Source organism: Cimex lectularius, unplaced genomic scaffold, assembly GCF_000648675.2.
Source record: "Cimex lectularius strain Harlan isolate CLEC.00 unplaced genomic scaffold, Clec_2.1 scaffold193, whole genome shotgun sequence".
Lineage (NCBI taxonomy): Eukaryota > Metazoa > Arthropoda > Insecta > Hemiptera > Cimicidae > Cimex > Cimex lectularius.
The window spans coordinates 509,195-520,041 of NW_019392759.1; positions in this window are offsets into that span (position 1 = coordinate 509,195).

Here is a 10,847-nt window from a genome sequence, read left to right on the forward strand (position 1 = left end):
ACATATATTTTTATTTAGTTCTAAAGCTATTCTTGTATTCGTTTAAATATTAATGGAGTGATTTTTTCGTTAGTGGAAATCGAATATTGCTCGGAATATTGTCATCGAAAAAACAAAGAGCCAAATGTTATTCCCTATTTCCTCAACGCATGAAAGAGTTGTGGACCACTATGGAAGATCCAAACAATGGAAGTTCGGATAAGTGAAAATGAATGAGCGTTCACACCACGTAGATATTTTTTGTTTGTCTGGACAACAGGCTTCCCTTTTGTCTACCTCTTTTTTGGACGACCATTTCATTATTAGCCTTTGTCGTGATTGTTCGGTTACGGATCAAATGATGGCCATCGTTTTGACATGTCTATCTCTCTGATGTCAAATTGACGTTTTTTTAATGTTTCAAAAATGACAGATTTTCAGTCTGCGTTTTTTCACGGTCGTGTTAGTTTTCGTAACTTTAATCATTCCAGATATGGATTATACATTTATTTTGTCTTTTTTAACCTGATTTCTTACCCAGTAGGTTCACGTTAAATTGAAAGAAAAAACCTTTTACGGTTTTAACGGACGATTTCAAATTTGCCCAAAATTTAAACATTTATCATTTATGTGTGGTGATTAGTGACCGTTAATCGATAATTATTCAGAAATCGTGAGATGCGGTCTTGTGTGTTGTAGGTTTCAGAAAAACATTTTCTGAAACCTACATCATACCAGACCGCATCTCACGATTTCTGAATAATTTATCATTTAATTTACAAACAGTTTATTATTAGCCCAGCAAAAGAAGTTCAAGGATGGTTACCATTTCACTTTTTCTGTTACCACACGGATCAGATGGGTCCAGGGACCTAGAAATTGTACGATCAAAGTGAATAGAATTTTAATTTTTTTCATCATTCAGTATGGTAATGTATACAGTGTGTAATTACGTCAATACTTTCGGACGTTATCCTACATGTAAAATTGAATTAAAAGGTCCCTATTTTTTCATCAACTTTTTCTCATAAAATCCCCGTTTTTCATAAAATATTAATCCTACTGTAAATTTGATTACATTAATGGAAAGAGCATCAAAAATCTTTTAAGTGTTTTTACGTAACTTCAAGCAATCAAAGAACGAAATCAGTTAGAACATAATCTTTTACGAGTTTTCAAAAATTTTGTCCAAAATTTAGTAAGATTTCCAAGTCTTACAGTTTCCTATATTAACTATTTATAATAAATTGAATATAAGTAAGAGCAGCCGACTGTGTTCTGTCGTCGGAAATATTCTGCTGTTGTCATTAAACCTTAACATTATCGGCTCTCTAATCCGGGGTGTCCCGGGAACAGATGTTAAAACTTCAGAAGGTTATTTTGGACCAAAAAGTCCCCATTATCAAAAAAACCTGATTCTCAGTTTTAATCTAGGTATTGCACTTTTCGGGTTACTTTAACATTTCACAATTTTTACCAACAAGCCCAAATTAGTTGCAACAAAAATTTTTGTCAAAAGTTTAAGTAAAATTTTTATGGCTATGTAAATAGTGACAGATATGGCGCTTCCTGAAAGTTACCCTACAAATTCACTTCAAACACATGCACTTAATTTCTCAAACGCCAGTTAGCGCTAATGTAAAATTAACTTTTAATTGCTAAAAATTTGATTTTTTTTGGCTACAAATGCTGCGCAAAAATTAATTATTAGGATGTTCAAACTTCGATTGAATAGAATGAAAGTAGTATATAGTAAACAAAAAAGACTCTTTGGTACAAAATTAAACATAAGAAAAACAACAAGCTTTCAAAATTAAATTAAATGTGCAAAATGTCCACTTTCTTGAAGAATACAAGCCTGAGATTATTTCCTGACATTATTTACTGCAGTATTTTGTATCTTGTTTTCTTAATGTTACAATTAAAAATTAATTTGAGATGGGTTTTAATAGGCTTTCTTTTGGTGTTATCAATTTACAGTAGGAGTAACATTTTAAAAGATACGGCGGACTTTATGGAATAAAGTTGTAAAAGTTTGAAGAACCTGAAAAGTGAAATATGTAGAACACAATTGAGAATCAGACCGTAGGCAAAACTTTTTAGTCCAATTTGAAATGTGCAGACACCCAGTCAGAGCCAACAACAAGCCGGTTCTTGATAAAATTAGGGAAAATTGTTTGAAGGAACATTGTGGGAACATTAACATTATATTTTTATCACTCCCTCAGAGTATTCGATTCTTCGGGGCGGGGTCGAATCCACTCCATTCGCGCTAATAAGCTACTTTTTCTCTCCAGACGTCACACACTCACACATAGTACTCGATATTCCTCGGGGCGAGGTTAAACAACACTGACCTTTCACGCTAATAAATTAGATTCATTTCAGAAAATGAACATAAATACACAACAGACACAAATAAATACAAACTGTCTATATTTAAAAATCCCTACAGCCCGCTGCCGTTCCTCAAGAATATGCACGGGTCTTACGATATGCCAAAATATTACATACAGTTTTTAAAAGCCTTCAAGGTGCCCGTAAGTTACATACATTCTTGTAACTTAGGTACCAAAGTAAGAATTTTAGTTTAGGAACATGCATTATAATTATAGGAAATCATAAATATTAACATACCCTTTTAGGCATTAATCGAGTACCTTCAAACAACAAGCCGGTTCTTGATAAAATTAGGGAAAATTGTTTGGCAAACAGAGCGCTTTTGACAAAACGATTGTTTGACGTTTTCGTTTTGGGGACGTCATCCTGTTTTCGGCCTTCCTCCAAGGAAATCTGTTTACCCGCTTAGAGGCCCTTGCTGCCACCCCAACCGTCGTGTCCTAAGTAAACGGAATGATGATTAAACATAAAGCTTGCCCAGCTAATATCACAACTGCAATAGAGTTGGAAGCGACCCGAGTGATAATGGCAAATGGGATTATTTAAATGGTTAATAGGGACCGAGCCGGAGGCAAGGCGAAGTTTCGGTACTCCAATTAGTACGTCTCCTCCGAATAACCTTATTTACGGTTCCTAATTAAATCTAACCACTGCTGCACGTCACACATTGAAAAGGGAGGATCCAGTTAATACTGTTTTCTCTTGGGCCCTTCGGCTCTTCTTCCTTTCCTATCTCCTTTTATTTATTACCTTTCCACAGCCTCTCGTCCGACCATTTGAAAACACCCCTCCCAACTTATTCCTTGTCACAGAGAGCTCTCAGGGTCCGAAAAGGAATGTATTTACACTGCACTTCACTTCTCCTGATCCGATTTTTACACCATCTTACTTACATTTTCCCCGTGCAAAGATGGAATTTAAGCGTATAAAATATCAATAAATCCACAACCCTTTATAGAATATTTACATATTTACAGTTTTGTAATTATTACAACTTTGAGGCAACAGCGCACTTTAACACTCTTCGTACGACCGTTAGCGGAAGGTTTTCGGAACAAATAATGCAATTTAATTTCATTTGATTAAACTAAACCCTTTGTTTACACAGAATGAAACTAGACCCATGAGATCCCAACTTTGCAAGTGCTTCAAATGCCCTTTTTGAAAGCCCCGAAGGGTGAACTACCCTTCAGCCTTTACGATGTAACATGAATCTCGCTTTTTATGGACATTCTGTGTGAATAATACCTTCTCAACTAAAACAATGTCTATCAGCACCCTAAGGTAATACCAATAGGCGTCTAAGTAAGGTTTTTATTACTTAACTTTCTCGGCAGCGGAAAAAATTCGAGCTCGGTCAGAAAAAATAAATGTTTTTGTATAAAAATGGTGTATAATTTTGTCACTATTTTAGGGTGTTACCAAAAATCAACGATTTACTATTTTCAAATACCTCTCGCCGTGGATTCGTAGTATACTTATAAAATTTAAACGAAAAAATGGTTTTAATAGACCAAATAGATTTTGAGAAACTGTTAACGTTTTGTTCTCTCTTTGAATAAAAAACAGAATGAAATTTTTTTGAAATATTTTAGTGGTTGACACTTAAACTGCAAGTACAGACTCTCATGAAAAATAAATGTTCATTAAAATCAATCAGAGAGAGAGAGAGAGAGAGAGAGAGAGAGAGAGAGATAGATTAATGTTTTGGGGATCGCAACCGCAGTGATCATATATATACCAGGTGGCCTGGTGTTTTTTAATAATTCAGGGTACCTGAGATTCGAATCCGGAACCCCAGTGATGAGTATCCGTGTCAACACCTTAACCATTGCGGCCACCGGCGGCCCCTATTTAACCTTAACTCTAGCAATAAACATCACCTAACTAACAGTGTGTATAAATTATAAATAAAGCGTTCCAAGATTCATGGAAATACTTCTTGACTGCTCCTTACGAATCCAACAATTATTTAACAACCGGTCACTATAAAAACACAAATTCGCGGAAATACTTGAACATTTGGCAATAGTTTTATTGGATTATATTAAATCAAAGTTTCCAAATGTCATAAAGTGCGCAATCCTCACCTCTCATTGTTGTGGAAGAAAGTTACATTGAAAAAGTTGGGCACGTAACCACTTCAACTTGAATGGCAGACTATGAAGGAGGTCAAACTTTGTTCCGTCAACATTAGATTTTCAGGCGGTTAAGCCGTAGGCGCCTGCTGTCGCTAGTTTCACCGTTCTTCAAGTAGCTCAATTGACTTTTTCCCTCAGTCCAATTCGTCGTTATTTAAACACCTGGCCATAAGCTAATTTCAAAACCAGCCTTGACGTATGTACAGCGCACAAGAAAATTTCAGTATGGCTAATATTCCCTTACTCGACACAGGTCAAATTTCAATATATTTACAATTCCTAAATGTTGTTATAGGAAGTTTTTTTTTCGTTTTGTAAATATGATTCTACCCATTTTCTTTTATGGCGTAAAGACCCTTACATGATGCGCTGAAATCAGAGTGCCGTCAAAGGACATACAGTTCTATTAACAACAGAAAATACAAATACACGCTTTTTACCTTTGTAATATTTATTTCAAATAAATATTTTTGGCCTGAATAGTTTTAATTAATTTATATTTTTGCTATTGAATTGGGTAATTATAAAATAGGGATAGTGGCAATTAAGGTAAAGCAATTTGCGCGGTATGAAGTATAAGTAAATTTACAAAACAATACAATTAAATTATGAAGTTCCCTGGAGAAACTTGACTAAGAAAATCATTAGATAAGCACAAGTAATCTTTTCTCACCTTTAGGACAACAAAATGGAAATGGGTTCATTCGTTTTAATTTTTTCCACTTTAGTGCTAGCTTAAATTGACTTTACTTAAAAAATGAAAACGGAACTATTTTTCTTTCAAGCTTTTAACGTATATAGACGCATTTCTTCAAATAGCCAACGATGGCACTAAATACCGTCTTTACACGTCTGTCACACATGTGTCCGTGAGATATAGGAGCGGCAATTCAGAATCAGAAAAAAAAAGCCGAGAGCGGCTCAAGCGCATAGCGCTTGGAGTGGAGAGGGGCAGGAGCGAAGAGCGTTTGAAGCGGAAAGCAGTGAGATCGGCTAGATGGGCAAACGGGGTGATGTCGCTTGCCAAGTTACTGAGTGATGGTGGAGCAAAATTCAAAGTTAAGAGGCGATTACTGAAGAATTATTATCATAGTGGACGGATATAAGACCGACCGCTCATTTTTTCAAAAGGCAAAATGTACATCAGGTCCTAGGGTAAATGGACAGAAAATAGGCTGACTCCCGATACATTCAACACACTAATAGAACAGTATGTGAACTTTCTTTTATATGCATACAAAATTCAACCCTTAGAACGTCCGAATTTACATTCTTTGGTAGCACTTTGCCATAAGATGGACGGCCCCTAAGATTTTACTAAAATCATTACAAAAATTAATATCATCTTCCATCACAAATGTCTCTAGCAAAATAAAAATATCAAAACAAGATAAAAATTCAATAAACATAAAATCTTGTATTTTGGTCCTGAGGCCATTAATAAACATTTAACATAATACATTTAAAAAACAATTCGGAGTCTTATGATTAACCTTTTGGCAGACGGATAAATCTCATGTATTTGCGTTCTTATCTTTAAATAAAGGAACATTGCCCGACAATAAATTTTTCGTGAAGTCTGAAAAATCACTTGAAGTTCATTCACCTTCTGAACTCCATCGCGATCGCCCCACATCAAACCTGTAGAAGGACACCAGCTAAAAGAATGGTTGAAGAGCTTCATTGTATTGAGAACTGCCATAACATCACTTTGTCTGCGGAGTACCTCTTTACGAATTGCCAAAAGCTTTGTTTTGCTGGGTCTCGAGTTGTAAGGAAGATCCTTTTGAATTAAGAAGTCAATGCCTTTACGGACATTAGCTGCTTTAAGTACATCTGACTTGTCAGGAAGGAAAGTAAATGAAACCAGCAGAAGTGGAGGTCGATCCTTGATTGTAATTGGGTAAACCTTAAAGTTTGTCTGATCAAGATTTATCGAGAGAACATCCTTACAGAAATTCATTATTACAAGTTCTGGTTTGTCGACCGGATCAAACTTAATACCTTTGAAGATCAAATTGAGGCGCCTTGATTTGTAACCCAGATGATCAATCATTTTATTTTGACGCTGTAAGTTATTTTTAACAAAAGTTCTCACGTAACATGCGATTCTCGTTCATAAGTTTTTTGTTCTTCTTTGAGCAACTAGAATGTCCTGTTTTGTGTCAATGAACTCATTAATTGTGACAGTGAGCTGGGCAATTACAGGTTCCAGATTTTGCTGAGCGGCAGACATGTTAGAAACGGAAGAGATTCTTTTAACTATACCAGTATTCTGCTCCTTAGAATCTCTTCTTCGCTTCGAATAAGAGATCTGATTTTGGCCGTAGTCATCAGATTTTGTAGAGAAGTACTTCGTGATTTTCGGCATACATAAAGCAAAGGCAGAAAGAATTAGAAAAAACAAAAAAGGGCTCGGAAAATTAACTTAACAAATAAACAGACAAAAAGACAAATCAAAAGGGCTCACTATTTGATATCAGTGATCAGCTGGAGCGATGAGTCATGAAGGTCAAGGGCATCAGAGCCGAGCGAAACGTTTATCGACAGACGTCAAATTCCTTGATGAGATGACCCTTCGACCTGACATAATCCACGGACTACAGTTCTTAATGCCGAAACTTCAACTATCTCACGCAAAAAAAATTCCAAACTTGTAGGAACACGTCTACACTCGACAAAGCCTGCCTCACAGGCGACTCCAAACTATAATGCAAACAATCAAGGACAATCAAATCAAACAACAATCAAATTAAAAAACGAAACGGAATAATTTCAAAGCAAATAACTCCAATTTGGATAGACGTTTTCGAGTTCTCCTCACAAAACACGTCCTCATAAATATTACTTCCTATATAGAAAGCCCAAATATAATAACGATGACCAGGAACAACATTTAATTAAGCAGAGGACGATCGAAGATGCAAATCGAAACAATAAAAAACAAAAATCAAGAGATTAAAAAAATCAACAGCCTTACCTGAAATAAAAACTAGACACCTGGTTTTATAGTATGACGTCCAATATACTAAATGAATATGAATTTTCGAGTAATATCGAATTAACAATAAATATTATACATTGCCATGCACTTTTGGATACGGTAGCCGCGCTATCCTTTATTACAGAGGATTTTTTTTTACTCTAATAAATAAAAAAAATGCAAGACCAAGCCATTCAACTCCACTTGTAGGAAGTTGTCAGAGAATAATAATTAATAAATGCTCAAAATCAAAAATATACATGGACTGGACTTTTTATAATTGTTACAGATTTACACACACACACACACACACACACACACACACACACACACACACACACACACTGTAAATTTTTTAAAAGACATATTTTTTATACAATGAAATATAACGGATAGTATAGCCTTGATCTATTTAAAAATAATTATTTTATATAATAGATTTAAAGAAAAATTTAAATAAAAAGGAAGGAAAAAAATTAGAAATATAAAATAAAGTAGTGTATTGAAGTGAATTAATTGAAATGAAAGTAGTGAATTAAGGATTTAAAAATGAAATACACTTCATTAAAGCTCTCCGTCGCCATTTCAATTGTCGTCGAGAATCCAAACCGATTACACAACATTTGAAAAATGGCAAAAGGAGGGAAAAACTCATAAGGTGGGGTTGAGATGGGGAGTTGATGTCCGAATGGATCGAGGTCACGATAGCTCAGCTGGTAGAGCAGCGGCGTATCTAGCCGAAGGTCGTGGGTTCGAATCCCTCTAGTGCCATTAACTTTTTTTCATCTCAACTAAAAAAATCCTTAATTAATTGTCATGTATTAATTGGTCAAGCGGACCACGAAAGTAATGAATTAATATAAAATAAAGTAAGAAATAAATATTTTGCTAACGTAAAAAAGTGGATTCCCGTGCATTTCAACGTAAAAATATTTTTACGCCCATGCTTAAAACACTGCTGTTATAAGCAATAAGAACGATCGTTTCTTTAAAAATACTTCAGTTGACCATATTGTCAACGAAGGAGACAATACGAAAACGAGCCCTTCATGTTTTACATCACAAGACTGTTTGTTCATTTTTGTCTTATTATTCTGTTTCATTGTTTTCGTTTTACACTCATAAATAGTATAATATTTAAATGAAATATATACTTATTAAATTTTAGTTTCATAATATTAATTGTACAATTTTGGATGTTTGTATGTTAATTCCAAATTCAAGTTTAATCAAGTTTTAATTAATTTTTTAAGCGCTGTAATTCATTTTAAATATCAAATTATAGTAATAGTAATAGATTTGTGCTTAATAATAGTATATATTCGTAAATCTTGAATCTTTCCAATCGAATCCTTGCAGGATTTATTGTAGTGACTTTCTATCTCTAAACGACGAGTGTCCTCAAAAATTTTTCCTAAAAAAATATTACTAGCTTGTGAGAATTATCTAGAGAAAACGGGACACCAAAATAATTTTTTTTTTCAAATGCAATCACTTCCGTACTTAAAATTATTTTATCAGCATAGTCCCCAGATCTGGTGAATAGCATAGCCACCGTTTTTTCTTGTGTTTCGGTCGGATATGTTATGGTAGGGGAAGAGGTCAGAAATTCCAGTGGTAAGGGTGGTAATCAAACCGTCTACGACCCGAGAGTCAGAACCAGTCGGCTTGCATTGCCGCCCCTTTGAATACTTGTAACCAGGTATTTTTAAACAAAACAATATTTGTATTTAATACATAATATAATCCAGGATTAGGATAAACTATAAGCTTAAAATTGTTTCATACGAACCTTCCTATACCATGAAATAATCTCCAATTCGTTTTCTATCCATTCAGGTTAGCCATTACTTCCATTTCAAAATTTTAGTCAAAATCATATTAATAAACTTATCATTTATGTCAGTATGTTGTTCAAATCATTGTTCAATCATCACATACGTCAACAGAAGAAAATTTTAAACATATGTTATTCAAGTTTTATTGGACGTTAGATTTGTTGGAAATTTGTTCGCAATATTGACTACCCCACGTATGTACGACAAGAGAGGTTGGACTTTTTCCTAACACCAATAAATGCGGGTATGTCTTATTTTTTCTTACAATCAAATTAAAACGTCTAGGGGGTAATTTGAGGCCGAAATGTAAAGCAGATATGTTGTTGACCAGGATTCTGGTGGACTAACAAATAAACTACGTTGAAACGAAAAATAACCATTTGCATTTCCATCAATCATATATTACACAGTACACAGTTAATTGCGAGTAATGAAAAAATCTATTAGTCAAATATAGTTATTTTCACAACAACAGCATATTTTAACAGTAGATGACCGAAGAGAAAATTGGCTTTAAAACATTTAATTTATTGCAGAAAATAGAAATAGGCAGTATTCCCTACTTTACATTTCGCCTTAAAACATTTCTGTCGAATGGGGCCTAATGGCCCTTGAATGATGTAACGTTTATTTGCAATTACGGTCCCAGAGTTCTTCATTTTAAAGTTCACCTTTTTTTTATAAATTGAATAAAAATTGCTGTTGTGCAAATACAATTATTATAATTAAGTTCACAGTAAACCCAAACAGCAAATGTGTCGAAGTTATATTCAGTACTCTATTAATTTTCAACAATGGAAAAAATCATGTTTTAAATTTTTAATTTCCAAAGTTCTTAATGTTAACAAAAACACGAGACAATTTGGTATTTTGTTTAATCCGTAGTTTATCTCTTTCAGACTTCACCGTGGGTAAATGTTTATTAGTTATGAAATGAAAATGTTCCATTCATTCTGCGTTATCAACCCAGGCAAGACGTCCAACTTGAACTCGGTAAGGAGGTGTAATCCAATATAAGTACATTGTCGAACTTGTTGTTGAGTTCTCGGGGCCAATTTGCTATCATTATTGTCGACAACTTTGTTCCAACGGATGACAAACATGTCCACACGAGGCAATACGAATTGTCAATATCGTCGTGTGCCTCTCTGTTGATCGATTAACATCTGGGTCAGCAAATGTTTAAGAAGACGTTTTAACGGGGGTAGGCAATTTGCTAAGGGAAAGATTTATCTACTTCATTATCAAAACAACAGTTGATTACATTATGTTGCTAGACAGTACAAAATATTATTTATAAAATATTCTAGAATCTTACAGATTTAAATTTATTTAAAAAATAATATTTTAGCTTACTTTGCTACGTCGCTCGGTCAGGAATTATGTATTTCAATATCCACGATAATCGAGATATCTTTGGCTAACTGCCAAATACAAGTGACCTAGCGACTTAGCAAAGTAGGTAGAAAATACAAAGTGGATTAGGGGGATCAAGAGGTTGGTGTG